We start from the raw sequence: 25,649 nt of genomic DNA on the forward strand, positions 1-25,649 counted from the left end.
AGCCCGGGGCAAAAAACTCAGGTACCCTCCCAAAAAACAGGTAGTTTTGCTATAGGTAATTTTATAGTCTCTACCGTACGATTTGGGCCTATTCCTGTTGCAGCCATTATGCCTACCCACACAAGTGAGGTACCATTGTCATTGAGAAACATGGGAGAATGCTGGGTGGGAGGAACTTTGAGGATCCACACAGATTCCACAACTTTACCACACAGAAATGTGGGAAAATAGTGTTTTTTTTGTGCAAAATTTGAGGTTTGCAGTGGATTCTGGGTAGGAGAATGATGAGGGATCCATGGAAGCCATACCTCACTGGACTCTCCCAGGTGTCTAGTTTCCGGAAATGTGTGGGTTAGGTAGGTTTCCCTAGATGGTCGACAAAAACTCATGGAAACCCACTTGCTAAACCAGGTTGGTTTGTGATAGGTAAATTTAATGTCGCCTCATTAAGTTTTGGGCCCTTGCCTGTTGAGGGTCCTTGAGCCACCCACGCAAGTGAGGTACCATTTTTATCGGGAGACCTGGGGGAACACTGGATGAGAGGAAATTTGTGGATCTACGCAGATTCCAGAATTTTCCAACACAGAAATGTGAGGAAAATGCATTTTTTTCTCCAACGTTTTAGGTTTGAAAGAGATTCTGAGTAACAGAACCTGGTGGGAGGCAGTCGAGTCACCCCATCCTGAATTTCCCTGGGTGTCTAGTTTTCAAAAATGTATAGGTTTGCTAGGTTTCTCTAGGTGCCGGCAGAGCTAGGGTTAAAAAACTACAGGTAGGCACTTTGTCAAAAAAGGGCCATTTTTTACTGCTAAATTGAGGTGCGACCATGTTGTGTTTTGCGCAGTTTCCAGTCGCAGGCACAAGGCTGACCCACGCAAGTGAGGTACCATTTTTCTCAGAAGAATTTAGGGAACGCGAGGTGGGTGGAAATTTGTTGATCCACGCAGATTCCAGAACTTTCCACCACAGAAATGTGAGGAAAATGTGTTTTTTGGTCAATTTTTTAGGTTTGCAAGGATTCTGGGTAACAGAACCTGGTGGGAGGCAGTCGAGTCACCCCATCCTGAATTCCCCTGGGTGTCTAGTTTTTAAAAATGGATAGGTTTGCTAAGTTTCCCTAAGTGCCAGCAGAGCTAGGGTTAAAAAACTACAGGTAGGCACTTTGCCAAAAAAGGGCCATTTTTCACTGCGAAATTGAGGTGCGACCACGTTGCGTTTTTGCACTGTTTCCTGTCACTGTCACTAGCCTGACCCACGCAAGTGAGGTACCATTTTCCTCAGAAGACTTTGGGAAACGCGGGGTGGGTGGATATTCGTTGATCCACGCAGATTCCAGAGCTTTACACCACAGAAATGTGAGGAAAATGCGTTCTTTTTCAATGTTTTAGGTTTGCAAGGGATTCTGCATAATAGAATCTGGTGGGAGGCAGTCGGGTCACCCCATCCTGAATTCCACTGGGTGTCTAGTTTAAAAAAATGTATAGGTTTTCTAGGTTTCCCTAGGTGCCGGCAGAGCTAGGGTTCAAAAACTAGAGGTAGGCACTTTGCCAAAAAAGGGTAATTTTTCAATGCGAAATTGTGGTGAGACCATGTTGCATTTTTGCACTGTTTCCTGTCACAGGCACTAGGCTGACCCACGCAAGAGAGGTACCATTTTTCTCAGAAGACTTTGGGGAACACGGGGTGCATGGTAATTTGTTGATCCACACAGATTCCAGAACTTTCCACCACAGAAATATCAGGGAAATGCATTTTTTTGTCAATTGTTTAGGTTTGCAAGGTATTCTGGGTAACAGAACCTGGTGGGAGGCAGTCGAGTCATCCCATCCTGAATTTCCCTGGGTGTCTAGTTTTCAAAAATGTATAGGTTTGCTAGGTTTCCCTAGGTGCCGGCAGAGCTAGGGTTCAAAAACTACAGGTATACACTTTGCCAAAAAAAGGCAATTTTTCACTGCGAAATTGAGGTGCGACCATGTTGCGTTTTGCGCCGTTTCCTGTCATAGGCACTAGGCTGACCCACGCAAGTGAGGTACCATTTTTATCAGAAGACTTTGGAGAACAGGGGGGGGTGGAAATGTGTTGATCCACGCAGATTCCAGAACTTTCCACCACAGGAATGTGAGGAAAATGCGTTTTTTTAAACAATTTTTTTAGGTTTACAAGGAATTCTGGGCAACAGAACCTGGTGGGAAGCAGTCAAGCCACCCCATCCTGGATTCCCCAGGGTGTCTAATTTTCAAAAATGTATAGGTTTTCTAGGTTTCTCTAGGTGCTGGCAGAGCTAGGGCACAAAAACTACAGCTAGGCACAAAGGGGCATTTTTTACAGCGAAAATTGAGGTGCGACCACGTTGTGTTTAGCACCGTTTCCTGTCGCAGGCACAAGGCCGACCCACACAAGTGAGGTACCATTTTTATTAGGAGACTTAGGGTAATTTAGATTTGTAAAGCAACTGTTATTACCTGTTGAGTTTTGATGCATTTCTGCCTTCCAAATGAAAGACATTGTGTATAAAAGAAGTCATTTTGAAAAATGACCAATAATTCTCACGCTAGTATGAGTATTCCCAATTTTGAAAATGTGCAAATATGTACTGTTTAACTCTATAATTTGTACCCATTTCAGAAATACATAAGTGTCTTTCATACCGATTTTTCCATGTATACATTTTCGAAGAATAATTGCTCTAAACCCGGTACATAATAAAATTCCATTGCAAGTTCCTGCACAGTTTTTGGCTCTGGGTTCATCGGGCTCTTGGTGAACCTACAAGTCCTATATATCCCCACAACCAGGAAGGTCCAGCAAATGTAACGGTATATTGCTTGCAAAGAGCTGTCATTATTATAAGAAGTTACAGGTGAAAACTGTTGACACAAAAGGCTCTTTTTTTCAACTGATTTTCATTTTTTCCAATATTTAACTGTTAGTTTATATAAAGAAATCTTCATGGATTTTCACAAACGACCCCTTTCTGAATTTAAAATTTTGTCTACTTTAATAAAGTGTATAGATTTCCAGGATCCATTATTGCTTTCATACTCATTTTTACCATTAACTGGAAGAAGGTTGGAAGCACTAAAAATAGCAAAAATAGGCTATGTCCCAGAAAACTTCCAAAACTGTGTGAAAAATGTTGGTTCTCTGACAATATACTGTCATTCCCTAAAAGCTGGGAAAATGGTGAATTCAGCCCCACAAACCATGTTTTGATAAAATTTGCCGGGAAAAATCCAGAGGCCTTCCTTTGCAGCCCGTTTTCCCCATTTTTCTGAAAAAACTAGAAATGTACTGTATTTTGCTTAATTTCTAGGACCCCTCCAAGGGAATCCACAAACCCTGGGTACCTTTAGAATCCCCATGATGTTGGAAGAAAAGAAAGCAAAATTGGCGTGGATACCTCATGTGGCCCAAAAGGTACAGGGGCCTAAGCATGCACTACCCCAAATAGCTAAAAAAAAGGCTTAGCACAGGAGGGGAAAAGGCCTAGAAGTGAAGAGGTTAAAGGAGGTGCTGAGCAGGACAAATGCTTTCATTTCGCCACGCTTTTCTGACTTTTTATGCGTGCTGCACTGTGCAGCATGGATACAGAGTGGGAAAAGCTTTCTGTCTTGTCCAGGCATAGTATTTTTTACAACAAGGGTACCCTTTCTGTACAAAACCTATGCTAGACTCATGCACACACCCTAGCTCTATGGTGCTAAGGTGTGTACATGGCGCACGGCCACTGAAATCTGCACCGGAGCAGCAAAGAAAAGGTGGAGGAGAGAGCTGTATCTCTGAAGATATGGCGTTCTCCTGCTCCCTCCCTGTCATGCAACGGAGTACAGCCTCACGGGGGGCTGCGCTGCATTTCATGACTTTTTTTAAAACGTCCCCCTTAGTTTCTCTGTGCCTAAAAATAAATGTGTCCTTCTGTAATACACTTGTTGCCATGTAAAGTGCCCTGATACTTCGGTGTCGAGGTCGGCTATAAGTACAGTGAAAAAACGAATTAAGTAACTAATTAAGTAATTTTGGAGTTATTAAAGAAAAAAGGGTATATGGTCTAAACATCGAGTCCAAAATATTGAGGAACACAAATATCGAGTCGAAAATATAGAATGGACAAAATATCGAATGGACAGAATATAGACATCACAAATAACGTTTAGAAGGTAAGTAATGTAATATCGATTTAAAAAATATAGACAGTTAAAATATCGAAGTACATAATATAAGTTTTTAAAAATATCGAATTTTTAATAATATCAATTTTTTTAAGTGTTTTGTATGTTAGTATATGTGTGAAAAGTGTATATTTTTAGTAATTTATTTTAAGTAATTAATTTTATGTTATTTAATGTGTGCGTAATTTAATTCTGTAGCGGGTTGTGGGTTTATAGGGGAACAGGGTGGGAAGTAATTTAATTATTATTAATTAAATATGTCAATTATTTATTGGTATTTATTTTGAATAAATTGTTAATTCATTTTTAGTTGGTAATTAATTAATTCTTAATTGATATTACATTTTTTATTAATTGATTAATTGATAATTATGTGAATAATATTAATTTATTTTCTGTAGCGGGTTGTGGGTTTATAGGGGAATAGGGCGGGAAGTAATTTAATTATAATTAATTAAATATGTTAATTAATTTACTGGTATTTTGTTTTGAATAAATTGTTAATTAATTTTTAATTGGTAAATAATTAATTCTTAATTGATAGTTAATTATTATTAATTGATTAATTGATAATTCTGTGAATAATATTAATTTATTTTCTGTAGCGGGTTGTGGGTTCATAGGGAAATAGGGTGGAAGGAATTTAATTATAATTAATTAAATATGTTAAATAATTTATTGGTATTTATCTTGAATAAATTGTTAATTATTTTCAATTGGTAATTAATTAATTCTTAATTGATCATTTATTTTTATTAATTGATTTATTGATAATTATGTGGATTATATTAATTTATTTGCACTAGAGTGGGAATAGTAAAATTTACCCCTATGCTATCCAACGCTTTCCCTACTGTTGCACTCTCTGGAGTGGGAATAGTAATTTTTACCCCTACGCTATCCAACGCTTTCCCTACTGTTGCACTCTCTAGAGTGGAAATAGTAATTGTTACCCCTACGCTATCCAACGCTTTCCCTACTGTTGCACTCTCTAGAGTGGAAATAGTAATTGTTACCCCTACGCTATCCAACGCTTTCCCTACTGTTGCACTCACTGGAGTGGGAATAGTAATTTTTACCCCTACGCTATCCAACGCTTTCTCTACTGTTGCACTCTCTGGAGTGGGAATAGTAATTTTTACCCCTACGCTATCCAACGCTTACCCTACTGTTGCACTCTCTAGAGTGGAAATAGTAATTGTTACCCCTACGCTATCCAATGCTTTCCCTACTGTTGCATTCTTTGGAGTGGGAATAGTAATTTTTACCCGTACGCTATCCAACGCTTTCCCTACTGTTGCACTCTCTGGAGTGGGAATAGTGAGTTTTACCCCTACGCTATCCAACGCTTTCCTTACTGTTGCACTTCCAGGAGTGGGAATAGTAATTTTTACACTCCCGCTATCCTATGGTAATAATATTGTGTATTTTTTAGTAATATTATGTTAATATATATATATATATATATATGTTTTAACAGATATGATTGTATATTTTTTTATATATTAAATTAATTATTTAATAATTTTAAGGTAATTTAAGTATTTTTAAGTATATTTTAGCTATTTATTTTTTATATTTTTTTAATTTTACATTATTTTTAAGAAATTTGATATTTTTACAAAGTATATATATTTAAACGATATTTTGGATTCAATATTTTGGCACTTACCTGTTTGTAGATAGGAATTCGATATTTTGTCTGTCGATATTTTGGGATCGATATTTTGGGTAGTCTATATTGTGTCTGTCGATATTTAGTTAGTGATCCAGAAAAAAGGTGTATGTATCTCTAGTGATTTGGATGCTCCATGAGATTTGGAGGGTATCCAGGTGGTAGTAACTGCAAAAACCAAAATGCAAAAGTTCCTATGTACTACATACTAAGTATTGTAAGCAGACTTGAGTACTTAGAAAAATCATCTCAGCATGACAATTTGTACTTAAGATAGAACATTGAGTGCAACTGGTACTAATATATTCACATTTGCTTGTTTTGCTTCAGTAGATGGGCTATCTGCAATGTTTTCACTACAGTAGGTCAGCTTCAGGTAGTATGATCTTTAGCGTCTTTAGCATAGAGTATACACTGTTTTTAGTAGATACATTTTTAATACTCTGTGGTGTATTTCTCACAAGAGCGTCACTGTCTGCATTTAGTGTGGTACAAAGTAAACTCTCTCCATAGAGTAAACAGTGTTAACAGTACCTTCATTTTTACCTATATCACGTCTTTTCTCAATGTAGGTTCAGTGACAGTCAGGGGTTTGATACAGGCACTAGTTATGTATGTGGAGAAACCTGGTTTTCCCTGAACAGTTTAATACAGATCGAATACCATATGCAGGGTAAGTTACCCTTTAATCTGTTGTTCATAGTCAACATGAACTCGGCTACCTATGTTGTGTATGGTATATACCAATGATGGTTATATGTATGATGGCAATAATTATATGTCATATTATTCTTAGATATTTTGCTCTTGGTTTCAAAGCTCTAATAAGATATCCATTAATAGAGCAATGTGTACAAAATAATCTTGGATGCTGTCATCAATGATGGCAAGAATGATGTCATCAATGATGTCAAAGAACACGTGATGAAAGATGTAATATGTGAGGTAATAAGCAGTGCATGGAGGGGGTACAAGTTATAGTTAGCTCTGATAACTGTAATTGGTGAATATTTGTGTTTTCTTTAGTTCAAAACTATAATTTTGTCACTGATATATTCACCGAACTACAATTTTCCCTTTGTTATTTTCAGTGAATTTCTAAAGTTTTGTTTTGTAAACAAAAACTGGTCTTGTTATGACACCTAGGAATAACATTACTTTAACATTTGTTTTATTCAGAGATATACTACCTATTGGTGGTCACACATAGGTATGTATAGTTAGGGCCTATTTTCCATAAGAAAAGTGTTTTTTGTTTGTTGGATGAATCTTCACAAAAGTTTCAAAACTAGTTTTACACTCACAGCAGCAGCAGTTTGGAAACTTCCGGGGCGATTTGTCAAGCTGGGGATGAGAAAAAGGGGGGGAATCCAAAAATGTGTTTCCTCATGCAATTTCCCATAGGGATTTTAGACACAACTACAACCTCTTCTGCTTGACAGAATTACGCCAAACTTGTCAGAAGGCTAGATCTTGGTCTAGAAGGAGTCCTTTTTGTAATTTGGTGTAAAGCTGTTTTGGAGTTATTAAAGAAAAAAGGTGTATGTATCTCTAGTGATTCGGACGCTCCGTGAGGTTTGGAGGGTATCCAGGTGGTAGAAAATAACTTTTTAAAACAATTGTTGGGGGTTCCTAAAGGGACTCCGAACATAATAGTTCATGAAGAGACTGGACTACCATTAATCTGCAATATTCTGGCTATGCGCCCATTGCTTTTTTGGCTCAATTGTTGGCTGAATGAGGATCTTGGCCTTACTCAAGAATTATTGAAAGAAACTTTGAGCTTGGATCACATGATTGAAATACCATGGTTAAAATACCTAAAGGGCTGCTTTGGAGAGCTGGGGCGCCCGGACCTTTTTTTAAGACCTGATCGCATTACTAGAGCAGATGTGGCTTTTGTGAAACAATTCTTTATTTTGCACAAGAAACTAAAAAGGGATGACACGGAATTGCTAAAAAATAACGTCCGTAAGTATGTGGTGCTCAAATCCACCAGAGATATGGAGCCATACCTCTCGTGGCCTTTGTTGGCTCATGAACGGTTTTTACTGATCTGGTTCTGATTGGATTATTTCCATCTTTTACTTGCAGTACTGAGGGGATGTTATAAAGAACAAGCGTTAGCACACAGAATAACTCCACAGGATTTGCTGCACTTTATTTTTTTTATAGCTTTTATGAAGCCCCTCTGAGGCTCTTTCTGAAATCACTTTTAAAAAAATTTAATTTTATACCGGTCCGCCCCGCTCTCTATTTATTGCTATTATTAAAGCCAAAATATTTTCCTTTTGTGGTTGATTTCCTGAAATCTTCTCTAAAGTACATAAACTGTCTGGATCCCTAAAATTTGACTGTTGTACTTTATGAAGTAATTCCTTTTTAAATTTCGACGTTGTTGTATTCATATCTTTTTATATTTTTATATAGATTGGGATATTTGTCTAGTGTTTCCAGATATGTATACTTGTGCCTTGTACTTTTTAAAGATAAAATATAACTTTTTATGGTTTTCTATCATGTAAACCGAATAAAGTATTTTGAAATTGAATTGGATGCTCCATGAATCTGATGGATGTCATGGTGCGATCTGATTGGCTGACACCACTTTAACCAAGAAGTGGTGGCAGAAATCTTGGATTTCTGACATGGCAGAGTCCCAAGAAAAAATGCAACCCCTCCAAAAAGGGGCAGGGTCGGAATACTCTAGCCCCCTAGGCCTGGTGTTGGGGTCCCACAGGAACCCTCAGCCAGGGCAAAAAAATATATATTTTTAAATGTCTTCACTCAAGACATTATTCAAAGTTCTCCATTTAAGTACATAACTTCCACAACCAAGCTAACACGTGTTTCACGAGTTTCTTGCTTCTTCAGGTGTTTCGAATATTATGAATCAAGTACAGACTTACAGTTTTCAAGTTTCCATTATTTCTTGTGATCATGACCAAATCATCTGAGATTACATTTGTTGTCTTTCAGAGCTGTAGCTATGGTCTATTTCATCTAACATTAGATAAAATAGACTATGGCGACAGCCCTGCAAGCAACAAGAAACTCACAAACCACGTGTTGGCTTGGCTGTGTAAGCTAGTACCAAATTGGAGAATTTGTATTGGCAGCCAATTTGTGACTCGGTAAAATTGAGTCACAAGAAAAAGGGAAGAAAAAATGGTTTACAAAAAAAGAAGAGGGTGCAGCGTAGAAACACCCTGAGCCCCTTCACCTGGTCAAGGGGTCCCATGGCCCAAAAAAGCATTTTTTTTTAAATGTCAGCAGGAATCACGTACGGTACGTGAATCCCACTGAATATGTTTTAAAAAAGATACCCATCACCCGGGTATTGCCTCGTTCATTTATTTATTTTCGGGAGGGGGGATGCATGGCCCCCCTTTTTGGGGCCCCATCCCCTGAAGCCTGGCCTCATGTTGGGGACTGTGGGGGGTCGCCCCAATGCCCCCGCTGTGCCTTATGTCCCCGCCTCCTGCTGGAGCCGGCATTGTTTTAGGACAAGGTTAGCTGCAAACATGCAGCTCCCTTTGCCCAAAAGCCATTCTGCTCTTAGTGATGTCATTTGAGATGTCATCAGTGATGTCTCTGACCATGTGATGAGTAATGTAATATGTGACGCCATCAGCAGTGTATTGTGAGGGAGCGAGTTATAGTTATCTCAACTAACTATAACAGCAAAACTTCTCTGGTTCTGTCTGAGTGAAATGTCCAACTATAACGTCCCTAAAACCTGTGTTTTTTCAGTGAATATATATATATATATATATATATATATATATATATATATATATATATATATATATATATATATATATATATATATATCCAAGTACTGCAAGAGGGTTAGTTTCTGGGATCCCGGTCCCGTTGTCAGGTGGCGTGTCAAAGCCCGGCGGCCCCCAACCGCCGAGGAAAGTTCAATAAGTTTGCAGGTTTTACCGTAGTAAGTATCACACGCACTCAAAGTGGTACAGCTGGTGAAGGTTTATTTTCCAAAGTCACGCTACGCGTTTCAGTACCGAGGTGCCTTGTTCACACGTTTAACCTAACCAGAGTGAGAAGCAGTTTGAAAGTGCAAACAAACTGATCACATTGTGCCATAAACATAAAAAAGGTACATGATACAGGTGGAAATCATGGCGGCCATTATTAAGTGTACTCAAAATCAAGGTTCATTATAGACATGATGGCTCATAATCATAGAACGGATACCCCATATGTACTCTAAATATCCGAGTTATTACACTTAATAAAACCATATTTACATTCATAAGGTTTTTAAGGTTTTTAAAGAGACGGGGTTATGATTGACATATATTGCTGTCAAAATTGTCCAATGTGGGCGTCATTTTGCACCGGGAAGATAACCACTGTTTCGAGGTCCCCCGACAGTTAATTATACTTGACCAGTTACCCAGTACGTTACTATCCCATGTGCAAGTACTCACAAGAGAATTACAGAGACACGAATTTGCCCTCGGTCTAGTGCCCGATTGAAACAATGTAAGATAAACATCCACGATACTCGCGGTCTAGTGCCCATACGCATCGTGAACATATTAAGGAAAACGATATTAAACAAAACATTTGTATAATTAACACGCTCATGATCCATTCACTGATATACTGTGGAGTCCATACGATATTTTTAAGAACACAGAAGTGGTCAGGCCAGTCTATTCAAAGGAACCCAGTCTATGCACTTGGTGAAAAGTCATTAAACACTCTTTTTGTTCCCACACACTGGAACGAAATACAAAAAGTGAGGGTGAATGTCTTAGCTTTAACGTTTGTGAGGTGAGAGTCTTCCATTCACGGATGCCATGTGGGATTCAGTGCAGTGCTCAAAAAATGATAGAGTTCCCCACATGCTCCTAGAAGAGAAAATTACAAACACATGGTTAAAATTGGTTAAAATTCAAAGATTCAAAGACTTCATCATATATAGTTACAGAAATAACAACATTGCTAATTTTCGGATACCATCTCTCATATTTAACAATTCAAGACAGATACATTGTACATTTGAAAATAACTTGAAACATTAGTCCATAAGGAGATGGGTTGCAAGCTCCTCGTCCTGGTTGTGCCCCCCAGGATAGTTGCTTTCCAACTCCAATATCCATTTCGATTCTTTCTTTCTTAGGGCAAGTTCACGATTGCCACCTCTTTTCGAAATGTTGACCTGTTCAATTGCAAAGTACCTAAGCAGATCATTGCTGGATTGATGCATTTCTTGGAAATGTCTGGCAATTGGGTATTTGGGGTCTTTGTTGGTGATTGCCCTCAGGTGTTCTTGTACCCTTTTCTTTGCCATGCAAGAAGTGCTGCCCACATATCTTTTTTGACATGGACACTCCAGGATATAGATCACATAGGTGGAGCTGCAGGTCAAGAATTGTTTGATTTGTCTTTTGTTTTGAGTACCTGGCACATCAAAGTCCTTAACCATGACACTGTTGCGGCAGGCCCTACAGTGACCACAATGATAGAAGCCTTTAAGTCCTTGTATATGTTGGCCAGTGGGGTTCGTTATCTCACTTTTGACCAACATATCTCTAAGATTGCGGCCTCGTCTATAAGTTATACGTGGTCTTGTAGTTAGTTTGGGGCCTATGATGGAGTCAGCTTTAAGGATTTTCCAATTGTCAGCCATGATTTTTTGGACCTGATAGGACTTTTGGTTGTAAGTGGTTATAATTCTAGGGGATTCTGTAGGTTCAAGGGCTCTAGGTTTGGGGATTAGAGTATCTGATCTGGGCACTGTAGAGGTTTTGGTTACAGCTTTGGTAAGTACCCATTCTGGGTATCCTCTTTCTCTAAACCTTTTTAGAACGGTGTTCATTTCCTGAATGTAATCCTCTTCTCTGGTACAATTTCTTTTTGCCCTCAGGAGTTCTCCGTAAGGGATACTCCATTTAAGGGGGTCAGGATGGGCACTTAAGGCATGAAGTAGACTATTGCCAGCGGTATCTTTTCTGTGCAGTTTGGATATAAGTTTACCTTCATGGACCTCAATGCTGGTATCTAGAAATTCAATCCGACTCCTACTGATGTTATATGTGAGTTGGATGTTATAGCTGTTCTGATTGAGTTTGGCAATAAAGTTAGCTGCTTCTGTTTCACTGCCCTGCCATATGACAAAAAGGTCATCTATATACCTGATCCAAGTATGTACCATTTTGAAGTCCTCTCTCAAGTTTTCATCCGCTCTGATTTCTTCTTCCCACTTGCCCAAAAAGAGATTAGCGAAGTTAGGAGAAAAAGCCGAGCCCATGGCCGCGCCGCGGATTTGTTTGAATAGAGCCCCATCAAACATAAAGATATTATTACGCAGGCATAATTTCATCATTTCGATGAGCATGACTGTATGGTTGCTGAATCCTATTACTCGATTTTTTAGACAGTAGTAACAAGCCTCCATTCCCTGGACGTGGTCAATGATGGTGTACAATGCACTAACGTCCATAGTTATAAGTATAGAGCCTTCTACCCATACTGTCGTGTCAATTTTGGTGAGAAAATCGGTGGTATCTTTTATGTAAGATGGAAGTTTGATGACGTATTCCCGGAGGAAGTGATCAATGTAAACGAAGAGGTTTTCATTGACACTTCCTATGGAGGAAATGATGGGTCTCCCTGATGGTTCTGCTAGGTTTTTATGAACTTTTGGGAGTAAGTAGAATATAGGTAATTTAGGGTAATCTCGCTTGAGGAAACAGAATTCATGCCAGGATAGAAGTCCTTCTATTTGCCAGTCATGTAATCTGTTCCAAGTTTCCTGAATACTATTCTGGTACTCAACAGAGTTGGACCTAGTGTAGAAGATGTTGCCCTCTAGTTGTCTAAGAGCTTCTTTGACATACATATCTCTGCCCCATAAAACAATGTTACCTCCCTTATCTGAGGGTCTCAAGACTATGGTTTTGTCATTGGATAAGGAAAAGATAAAGTCTTGTTCTTGTTTGGATAGATTTCTATCCCAGTAGTCTTTGTTATTCTGTTTATGTTTAAGTTTGACAAGTTCTTTATTGACTACTTCCTGGAAAGTATCTATAGGGTCATGTGGCATGATGGGATAGAACACTGATTTAGGCTTAAAGTTTGTGCATGCTGCCTTATTCATGTTAGTCTCCCTCACACCCACAATATTATCATCTTGTTGGCTCTCAGTGATGACTTCACCCAAAACATACACGTCCCGTAACAGATCATAATCATTAATAGTGAGTTCAGGCGGGCCTGTGTTAGCTGTAGGCACTTCGCTACATTGTTTAGGTTTCAGTGCGTGCCATTTCTGCAGCTTAAGTTTTCTTACAAATTTATAGATATCTATTCTAGTATCAGAATAACTGAATAGTTCGTTGGGGCAAAAAGTCAATCCTAAGCAAAGAATGCGTTTCTCTTTAAGGGTAAGTGTTCTAGAAGACAAATTAATAATAGTTTTATTTACAATTTCATCATCCATGGTTAACGTCTTCTTCTGTAGCCTCCCCTTTTGGATCCCATTGGCTTTGTATTCTTTCCGTCTTCTCTGCTGGAACTTGAGTCGTCTATTTTGTGATCGGCTCTTCCTCTTGCTTGTCCTCTCGGTCTGCCCCGTGATGGTGTCTTCTGAGTTGATTGTTTTTGTTGTGCTTCCGCCTCCTTCTTTCTTCTTGTTCTTAGGACCCTGAACTCCTCTAAAAAAGTCGCCGGTATCTTGATGACCTCTGTATCCGAGACTGTACTTGTCGATTGGTGTGACGCGTCTGATTCAGGTTCGCTTGCAATAGCTGTGGGTGTGCTTTCGCCTCTTGCTTCCTGTGGTTCGGATATGTCTGTGGCTGTGTTGCCTTGTTTGTATAAGTAGTCGTATTTAGGGCTATATGTTAGTATACAACCGCTGTCGTAATCACCACAGTCTCTATGCAGTTTGCGTTGTTTGCGGTATTTGATGTCTTCTTCGTTCTTCTTTAGGCGTCCCTTCAAATCATCTTTGAATTTGTTGATCATATCTTGGTTCGGGTGGGTGCTAAATTCTTCCTCAAGTTCTTTTAATTGTTTCAGTATTATCTCACGGTCTTCCCATGCGTATTTTATTAGAATGCAAAGCATATTTTTGCTACTGGCGGCTGAATTTTCTGACCACTCTTCGAGCATTCTGGCATTGGGGGAGTCATGTGATGGGGTTATATAGATTCTTAAACCCCGGGGTACCATCTTTTTGTCCACATAGTCCTGGAGGGAAGTGGCCTCCCACCATTTTGAAGTTTCTTGTTTTCTCAGCTTTTCATACTTTCTTAGTTGGGATGCTAAGGAACTGCCTTCAGTTTTTTCGAAAACCACAGGACCTATTCCACCTTTGCCTGGTCCCCTCGCAAACAATGTAGCTGCCTTCCTTCTACGTTCATCTTCTTCCTCCATGTTTAATGTTAGCAATTCAATGTTCTTTCTGTAAATGTAACATATGTTCACAAGTGATAGTTGCACTCGTAGGTTACTCTTTGGAAAAATAACGGTATAGTTCTCCGTATATGCGTATGTTCGCAGGGCTGTACACACTCACTGCTTAGATAAGCAGTTCCTGATGCCGTGTAGTTGGCTCATTCTCCCGAGGGATATGGTAAGAGTATTACGGGTAAGGCTTAGTTGCAGTCTGTCAGGTATTATATTGGTCAAATACCGCCCGTCTCTTATCCCGCTGATCCTTGGCAACAACCCGCCCAAGAGCTACTACCCAGCTGGATTTGATGCCCCTTCGCCAACGCGCCGATGCCTCGACCCGCAATGGCAGCAGTCAAGAGCAAGTCTCACCGTCAGGGTCAAAAAGCGGTCACCTCTCCTCTTCGGATTTTTGACATTGATCGTCCTTTCTTACGGCCGGTGTGGATCCCTCTGTAATGTATCCAAGTACTGCAAGAGGGTTAGTTTCTGGGATCCCGGTCCCGTTGTCAGGTGGCGTGTCAAAGCCCGGCGGCCCCCAACCGCCGAGGAAAGTTCAATAAGTTTGCAGGTTTTACCGTAGTAAGTATCACACGCACTCAAAGTGGTACAGCTGGTGAAGGTTTATTTTCCAAAGTCACGCTACGTGTTTCAGCACCGAGGTGCCTTGTTCACACGTTTAACCTAACCAGAGTGAGAAGCAGTTTTAAAGTGCAAACAAACTGATCACATTGTGCCATAAACATAAAAAAGGTACATGATACAGGTGGAAATCATGGCGGCCATTATTAAGTGTACTCAAAATCAAGGTTCATTATAGACATGATGGCTCATAATCATAGAACGGATACCCCATATGTACTCTAAATATCTGAGTTATTACACTTAATAAAACCATATTTACATTCATAAGGTTTTTAAGGTTTTTAAAGAGACGGGGTTATGATTGACATATATTGCTGTCAAAATTGTCCAATGTGGGCGCCATTTTGCACCGGGAAGATAACCACTGTTTCGAGGTCCCCCGACAGTTAATTATACTTGACCAGTTACCCAGTACGTTACTATCCCATGTGCAAGTACTCACAAGAGAATTACAGAGACACGAATTTGCCCTCGGTCTAGTGCCCGATTGAAACAATGTAAGATAAACATCCACGATACTCGCGGTCTAGTGCCCATACGCATCGTGAACATATTAAGGAAAACGATATTAAACAAAACATTTGTATAATTAACACGCTCATGATCCATTCACTGATATACTGTGGAGTCCATACGATATTTTTAAGAACACAGAAGTGGTCAGGCCAGTCTATTCAAAGGAACCCAGTCTATGCACTTGGTGAAAAGTCATTAAACACTCTTTTTGTTCCCACACACTGGAACGAAATACAAAAAGTGAGGGTGAATGTCTTAGCTTTAACGTTTGTGAGGTGAGAGTCTTCCATTCACGGATGCCATGTGGGATTCAGTGCAGTGCTAAAAAAATGATAGAGTTCCCCACATGCTCCTAGAAGAGAAAATTACAAACACATGGTTAAAATTGGTTAAAATTCAAAGATTCAAAGACTTCATCATATATAGTTACAGAAATAACAACATTGCTAATTTTCGGATACCATCTCTCATATTTAACAATTCAAGACAGATACATTGTACATTTGAAAATAACTTGAAACATTAGTCCATAAGGAGATGGGTTGCAAGCTCCTCGTCCTGGTTGTGCCCCCCAGGATAGTTGCTTTCCAACTCCAATATCCATTTCGATTCTTTCTTTCTTAGGGCAAGTTCACGATTGCCACCTCTTTTCGAAATGTTGACCTGTTCAATTGCAAAGTACCTAAGCAGATCATTGCTGGATTGATGCATTTCTTGGAAATGTCTGGCAATTGGGTATTTGGGGTCTTTGTTGGTGATTGCCCTCAGGTGTTCTTGTACCCTTTTCTTTGCCATGCAAGAAGTGCTGCCCACATATCTTTTTTGACATGGACACTCCAGGATATAGATCACATAGGTGGAGCTGCAGGTCAAGAATTGTTTGATTTGTCTTTTGTTTTGAGTACCTGGCACATCAAAGTCCTTAACCATGACACTGTTGCGGCAGGCCCTACAGTGACCACAATGATAGAAGCCTTTAAGTCCTTGTATATGTTGGCCAGTGGGGTTCGTTATCTCACTTTTGACCAACATATCTCTAAGATTGCGGCCTCGTCTATAAGTTATACGTGGTCTTGTAGTTAGTTTGGGGCCTATGATGGAGTCAGCTTTAAGGATTTTCCAATTGTCAGCCATGATTTTTTGGACCTGATAGGACTTTTGGTTGTAAGTGGTTATAATTCTAGGGGATTCTGTAGGTTCAAGGGCTCTAGGTTTGGGGATTAGAGTATCTGATCTGGGCACTGTAGAGGTTTTGGTTACAGCTTTGGTAAGTACCCATTCTGGGTATCCTCTTTCTCTAAACCTTTTTAGAACGGTGTTCATTTCCTGAATGTAATCCTCTTCTCTGGTACAATTTCTTTTTGCCCTCAGGAGTTCTCCGTAAGGGATACTCCATTTAAGGGGGTCAGGATGGGCACTTAAGGCATGAAGTAGACTATTGCCAGCGGTATCTTTTCTGTGCAGTTTGGATATAAGTTTACCTTCATGGACCTCAATGCTGGTATCTAGAAATTCAATCCGACTCCTACTGATGTTATATGTGAGTTGGATGTTATAGCTGTTCTGATTGAGTTTGGCAATAAAGTTAGCTGCTTCTGTTTCACTGCCCTGCCATATGACAAAAAGGTCATCTATATACCTGATCCAAGTATGTACCATTTTGAAGTCCTCTCTCAAGTTTTCATCCGCTCTGATTTCTTCTTCCCACTTGCCCAAAAAGAGATTAGCGAAGTTAGGAGAAAAAGCCGAGCCCATGGCCGCGCCGCGGATTTGTTTGAATAGAGCCCCATCAAACATAAAGATATTATTACGCAGGCATAATTTCATCATTTCGATGAGCATGACTGTATGGTTGCTGAATCCTATTACTCGATTTTTTAGACAGTAGTAACAAGCCTCCATTCCCTGGACGTGGTCAATGATGGTGTACAATGCACTAACGTCCATAGTTATAAGTATAGAGCCTTCTACCCATACTGTTGTGTCAATTTTGGTGAGAAAATCGGTGGTATCTTTTATGTAAGATGGAAGTTTGATGACGTATTCCCGGAGGAAGTGATCAATGTAAACGAAGAGGTTTTCATTGACACTTCCTATGGAGGAAATGATGGGTCTCCCTGATGGTTCTGCTAGGTTTTTATGAACTTTTGGGAGTAAGTAGAATATAGGTAATTTAGGGTAATCTCGCTTGAGGAAACAGAATTCATGCCAGGATAGAAGTCCTTCTATTTGCCAGTCATGTAATCTGTTCCAAGTTTCCTGAATACTATTCTGGTACTCAACAGAGTTGGACCTAGTGTAGAAGATGTTGCCCTCTAGTTGTCTAAGAGCTTCTTTGACATACATATCTCTGCCCCATAAAACAATGTTACCTCCCTTATCTGAGGGTCTCAAGACTATGGTTTTGTCATTGGATAAGGAAAAGATAAAGTCTTGTTCTTGTTTGGATAGATTTCTATCCCAGTAGTCTTTGTTATTCTGTTTATGTTTAAGTTTGACAAGTTCTTTATTGACTACTTCCTGGAAAGTATCTATAGGGTCATGTGGCATGATGGGATAGAACACTGATTTAGGCTTAAAGTTTGTGCATGCTGCCTTATTCATGTTAGTCTCCCTCACACCCACAATATTATCATCTTGTTGGCTCTCAGTGATGACTTCACCCAAAACATACACGTCCCGTAACAGATCATAATCATTAATAGTGAGTTCAGGCGGGCCTGTGTTAGCTGTAGGCACTTCGCTACATTGTTTAGGTTTCAGTGCGTGCCATTTCTGCAGCTTAAGTTTTCTTACAAATTTATAGATATCTATTCTAGTATCAGAATAACTGAACAGTTCGTTGGGGCAAAAAGTCAATCCTAAGCAAAGAATGCGTTTCTCTTTAAGGGTAAGTGTTCTAGAAGACAAATTAATAATAGTTTTATTTACCATTTCATCATCCATGGTTAACGTCTTCTTCTGTAGCCTCCCCTTTTGGATCCCATTGGCTTTGTATTCTTTCCCTCTTCTCTGCTGCAACTTGAGTCGTCTCTTTTGTGATCGGCTCTTCCTCTTGCTTGTCCTCTCGGTCTGCCCCGTGTTGGTGTCTTCTGAGTTGATTGTTTTTGTTGTGCTTCCGCCTCCTTCTTTCTTCTTGTTCTTAGGACCCTGAACTCCTCTAAAAAAGTCGCCGGTTTCTTGATGACCTCTGTATTTGAGACTGTACTTGTCGATTGGTGTGACGCGTCTGATTCAGGTTCGCTTGCAATAGCTGTGGGTGTGCTTTCGCCTCTTGCTTCCTGTGGTTCGGATATGTCTGTGGCTGTGTTGCCTTGTTTGTATAAGTAGTCGTATTTAGGGCTCTATGTTAGTATACGACCACTGTCGTAATCACCACAGTCTCTATGCAGCTTGCGTTGTTTGCGGTATTTGATGTCATCTGTGGATGTTTATCTTACATTGTTTCAATCGGGCACTAGACCGAGGGCAAATTCGTGTCTCTGTAATTCTCTTGTGAGTACTTGCACATGGGATAGTAACGTACTGGGTAACTGGTCAAGTATAATTAACTGTCGGGGGACCTCGAAACAGTGGTTATCTTCCCGGTGCAAAATGGCGCCCACATTGGACAATTTTGACAGCAATATATGTCAATCATAACCCCGTCTCTTTAAAAACCTTAAAAACCTTATGAATGTAAATATGGTTTTATTAAGTGTAATAACTCAGATATTTAGAGTACATATGGGGTATCCGTTCTATGATTATGAGCCATCATGTCTATAATGAACCTTGATTTTGAGTACACTTAATAATGGCCGCCATGATTTCCACCTGTATCATGTACCTTTTTTATGTTTATGGCACAATGTGATCAGTTTGTTTGCACTTTAAAACTGCTTCTCACTCTGGTTAGGTTAAACGTGTGAACAAGGCACCTCGGTGCTGAAACACGTAGCGTGACTTTGGAAAATAAACCTTCACCAGCTGTACCACTTTGAGTGCGTGTGATACTTACTACGGTAAAACCTGCAAACTTATTGAACTTTCCTCGGCGGTTGGGGGCCGCCGGGCTTTGACACGCCACCTGACAACGGGACCGGGATCCCAGAAACTAACCCTCTTGCAGTACTTGGATACATTACAGAGGGATCCACACCGGCCGTAAGAAAGGACGATCAATGTCAAAAATCCGAAGAGGAGAGGTGACCGCTTTTTGACCCTGACGGTGAGACTTGCTCTTGACTGCTGCCATTGCGGGTCGAGGCATCGGCGCGTTGGCGAAGGGGCATCAAATCCAGCTGGGTAGTAGCTCTTGGGCGGGTTGTTGCCAAGGATCAGCGGGATAAGAGACGGGCGGTATTTGACCAATATAATACCTGACAGACTGCAACTAAGCCTTACCCGTAATACTCTTACCATATCCCTCGGGAGAATGAGCCAACTACACGGCATCAGGAACTGCTTATCTAAGCAGTGAGTGTGTACAGCCCTGCGAACATACGCATATACGGAGAACTATACCGTTATTTTTCCAAAGAGTAACCTACAAGTGCAACTATCACTTGTGAACATATGTTACATTTACAGAAAGAACATTGAATTGCTAACATTAAACATGGAGGAAGAAGATGAACGTAGAAGGAAGGCAGCTACATTGTTTGCGAGGGGACCAGGCAAAGGTGGAATAGGTCCTGTGGTTTTCGAAAAAACTGAAGGCAGTTCCTTAGCATCCCAACTAAGAAAGTATGAAAAGCTGAGAAAACAAGAAACTTCAAAATGGTGGGAGGCCACTTCCCTCCAGGACTATGTGGACAAAAAGATGGTACCCCGGGGTTTAAGAATCTATATAACCCCATCACATGACTCCCCCAATGCCAGAATGCTCGAAGAGTGGTCAGAAAATTCAGCCGCCAGTAGCAAAAATATGCTTTGCATTCTAATAAAATACGCATGGGAAGACCGTGAGATAATACTGAAACAATTAAAAGAACTTGAGGAAGAATTTAGCACCCACCCGAACCAAGATATGATCAACAAATTCAAAGATGATTTGAAGGGACGCCTAAAGAAGAACGAAGAAGACATCAAATACCGCAAACAACGCAAACTGCATAGAGACTGTGGTGATTACGACAGCGGTTGTATACTAACATATAGCCCTAAATACGACTACTTATACAAACAAGGCAACACAGCCACAGACATATCCGAACCACAGGAAGCAAGAGGCGAAAGCACACCCACAGCTATTGCAAGCGAACCTGAATCAGACGCGTCACACCAATCGACAAGTACAGTCTCGGATACAGAGGTCATCAAGATACCGGCGACTTTTTTAGAGGAGTTCAGGGTCCTAAGAACAAGAAGAAAGAAGGAGGCGGAAGCACAACAAAAACAATCAACTCAGAAGACACCATCACGGGGCAGACCGAGAGGACAAGCAAGAGGAAGAGCCGATCACAAAATAGACGACTCAAGTTCCAGCAGAGAAGACGGAAAGAATACAAAGCCAATGGGATCCAAAAGGGGAGGCTACAGAAGAAGACGTTAACCATGGATGATGAAATTGTAAATAAAACTATTATTAATTTGTCTTCTAGAACACTTACCCTTAAAGAGAAACGCATTCTTTGCTTAGGATTGACTTTTTGCCCCAACGAACTATTCAGTTATTCTGATACTAGAATAGATATCTATAAATTTGTAAGAAAACTTAAGCTGCAGAAATGGCATGCACTGGAACCTAAACAATGTAGCGAAGTGCCTACAGCTAACACAGGCCCGCCTGAACTCACTATTAATGATTATGATCTGTTACGGGACGTGTATGTTTTGGGTGAAGTCATCACTGAGAGCCAACAAGATGATAATATTGTGGGTGTGAGGGAGACTAACATGAATAAGGCAGCATGCACAAACTTTAAGCCTAAATCAGTGTTCTATCCCATCATGCCACATGACCCTATAGATACTTTCCAGGAAGTAGTCAATAAAGAACTTGTCAAACTTAAACATAAACAGAATAACAAAGACTACTGGGATAGAAATCTATCCAAATAAGAACAAGACTTTATCTTTTCCTTATCCAATGACAAAACCATAGTCTTGAGACCCTCAGATAAGGGAGGTAACATTGTTTTATGGGGCAGAGATATGTATGTCAAAGAAGCTCTTAGACAACTAGAGGGCAACATCTTCTACACTAGGTCCAACTCTGTTGAGTGCCAGAATAGTATTCAGGAAACTTGGAACAGATTACATGACTGGCAAATAGAAGGACTTCTATCCTGGCATGAATTCTGTTTCCTCAAGCGAGATTACCCTAAATTACCTATATTCTACTTACTCCCCAAAGTTCATAAAAACCTAGCAGAACCACCAGGGAGACCCATCATTTCCTCCATAGGAAGTGTCAATGAAAACCTCTCCATTTACATTGATCACTTCCTCCGGGAATACGTCATCAAACTTCCATCTTACATAAAAGATACCACTGATTTTCTCACCAAAATTGACACGACAGAATGGGTAGAAGGCTCTATACTTATAACTATGGACGTTAGTGCATTGTACACCATCATTGACCACGTCCAGGGAATGGAGGCTTGTTACTACTCTCTAAAAAATCGAGCAATAGGATTCAGCAACCATACAGTCATGCTCATCGAAATGATGAAATTATGCCTTCGTAATAATATCTTTATGTTTGATGGGGCTCTATTCAAACAAATCCGCGGCGCGGCCATGGGATCGTCTTTTTCTCCTAACTTCGCTAATCTCTTTTTGGGCAAGTGGGAAGAAGAAATCAGAGCGGATGAAAACTTGAGAGAGGACTTCAAAATGGTACATACTTGGATCAGGTATATAGATGACCTTTTTGTCATATGGCAGGGCAGTGAAATAGAAGCAGCTAACTTTATTGCCAAACTCAATCAGAACAGCTATAACATCCAACTCACATATAATATCAGTAGGAGTCGGATTGAATTTCTAGATACCAGCATTGAGGTCCATGAAGGTAAACTTATATCCAAACTGCACAGAAAAGATACCACTGGCAATAGTCTACTTCATGCCTTAAGTGCCCATCCTGACCCCCTTAAATGGAATATCCCTTACGGAGAACTCCTGAGGTCAAAAATAAATTGTACCAGAGAAGAGGATTACATACAGGAAATGAACACCGTTCTAAAAAGGTTTAGAGAAAGAGGATACCCAGAATGGGTACTTACCAAAGCTGTAACCAAAACCTCTACAGTGCCCAGATCAGATACTCTAATCCCCAAACCTAGAGCCCTTGAACCTACAGAATCCCCTAGAATTATAACCACTTACAACCAAAAGTCCTATCAGGTCCAAAAAATCATGGCTGACAATTGGAAAATCCTTAAAGCTGACTCCATCATAGGCCCCAAACTAACTACAAGACCACGTATAACTTATAGACGAGGCCGCAATCTTAGAGATATGTTGGTCAAAAGTGAGATAACGAACCCCACTGGCCAACATATACAAGGACTTAAAGGCTTCTATCCTTGTGGTCACTGTAGGGCCTGCCGTAACAGTGTCATGGTTAAGGACTTTGATGTGCCAGGTACTCAAAACAAAAGACAAATCAAACAATTCTTGACCTGCAGCTCCACCTATGTGATCTATATCCTGGAGTGTCCATGTCAAAAAAGATATGTGGGCAGCACTTCTTGCATGGCAAAGAAAAGGGTACAAGAACACCTGAGAGCAATCACCAACAAAGACCCCAAATACCCAATTGCCAGACATTTCCAAGAAATGCATCAATCCAACAATGATCTGCTTAGGTACTTTGCAATTGAACAGGTCAACATTTCGAAAAGAGGTGGCAATCGTGAACTTGCCCTAAGAAAGAAAGAATCGAAATGGATATTGGAGTTGGAAAGCAACTATCCTGGGGGGCACAACCAGGACGAGGAGCTTGCAACCCATCTCCTTATGGACTAATGTTTCAAGTTCTTTTCAAATGTACACTGTATCTGTCTTGAATTGTTAAATATGAGAGCTGCTATCCGAAAATTAGCAATGTTGTTATTTCTGTAACTATATATGATGAAGTCTTTGAATCTTTGAATTTTAACCAATTTTAACCATGTGTTTGTAATTTTCTCTTCTAGGAGCATGTGGGGAACTCTATCATTTTTTGAGCACTGCACTGAATCCCACATGGCATCCGTGAATGGAAGACTCTCACCTCACAAACGTTAAAGCTAAGACATTCACCCTCACTTTTCTCTGTTGTCTTAATCCCTTTTTGCACTTCGTTCCAGTGTGTGGGAACAAAAAGAGTGTTTAATGACTTTTCACCAAGTGCATAGACTGGGTTCCTTTGAATAGACTGGCCTGACCACTTCTGTGTTCTTAAAAATATCGTATGGACTCCACAGTATACCAGTGAAGGGATCATGAGCGTGTTAATTATACAAATGTTTTGTTTAATATAGTTTTCCTTAATATGTTCACGATGCGTATGGGCACTAGACCGCGAGTATCGTGGATGTTTATCTTACATTGTTTCAATCGGGCACTAGACCGAGGGCAAATTCGTGTCTCTGTAATTCTCTTGTGAGTACTTGCACATGGGATAGTAACGTACTGGGTAACTGGTCAAGTATAATTAACTGTCGGGGGACCTCGAAACAGTGGTTATCTTCCCGGTGCAAAATGGCGCCCACATTGGACAATTTTGACAGCATTATATGTCAATCATAACCCCGTCTCTTTAAAAACCTTAAAAACCTTATGAATGTAAATATGGTTTTATTAAGTGTAATAACTCGGATATTTAGAGTACATATGGGGTATCCGTTCTATGATTATGAGCCATCATGTCTATAATGAACCTTGATTTTGAGTACACTTAATAATGGCCGCCATGATTTCCACCTGTATCATGTACCTTTTTTATGTTTATGTCACAATGTGATCAGTTTGTTTGCACTTTAAAACTGCTTCTCACTCTGGTTAGGTTAAACGTGTGAACAAGGCACCTCGGTGCTGAAACGCGTAGCGTGACTTTGGAAAATAAACCTTCACCAGCTGTACCACTTTGAGTGCGTGTGATACTTACTACGGTAAAACCTGCAAACTTATATATATATATATATATATATATATATATATATATATATATATATATATATATATATATATATATATATATATATATATATATATATATATATATATATTCAAAAGTAACGGCGTTCCTCACGAGCACTCGGGTGAAGGACCACACAACACACCACAGGATTTCCAAGACGATAGATTTATTCCTTCATAAATCTCGTGACGCGTTTCGCACTCCAGAGAGTGCTTGATCACACAAGTTGCACAAAGTCATACACATTATTTATGTTAGTTACCCTGAACAAGCATCAAAGACGGACTAATGGTAACAGTGTGTCCTGTAAGTGTGAAACACTTGGGTAGCCATGTTGAAATAGTATAAATCCCACATGTTTAAGTATTGATACAGTGCTAGTCGGATTATTTCCACTCCCCTGGTGAATCACTGTTGTTAATAATCACAACAGTGTTTCTATGCAAATAGTATTACACTAATTTCGTGTTCAAAATTATGTATCGAACAATTTATTAAGAGGCTAGTTACCAGCGGAGCAGTCAGGGCAAATAGTGAGGTCCTAGAGTAACGTGTATCCAGATGGATTGGAGTGCATCAAAAGTACATCGGATGTGACCGGACCAAGGGCTGCAAGAGACGCATACCCACGTGGTGAATACTTCTACAAAGGTAAGCGCTCTCGCCAGCCGAATGTACACTGATGATCAGCTGGGACCCATTGACTGTTGATCTTACTTATTGCCCCTACATTGGTGTGACGAAAGTTGGGGGACGGTATATTAAAGAGCAACACACGTCGAAACAAGAGTGAACCCTGAATTAACAGGGAGGTCATAGGACACAACAACAAACACCACACCGGATATCCAAGGGCAAAAAAACAATCATCTTTTGCCAAGCAACACACAATGGATGATGAGAGTGAGAGGAGAGAAGCAGCACTGTCCCTATTTGCAAGAGCACCGGGAAAAACAATTACACTTCCCACACCCGTCCGGGCAGACAAAAGTATCATGGACAGACTAAGGAGGTATGAAAAACTTCACAAATTAGAAGTTTCAAAATGGTGGGAGGCAACATCTTTACAAGATTACCTGGACAAGAACATGAT

This window comes from Lissotriton vulgaris, chromosome 4_1 (assembly GCF_964263255.1).
Source record: "Lissotriton vulgaris chromosome 4_1, aLisVul1.2, whole genome shotgun sequence".
NCBI classification, from domain to species: Eukaryota; Metazoa; Chordata; class Amphibia; order Caudata; family Salamandridae; genus Lissotriton; species Lissotriton vulgaris.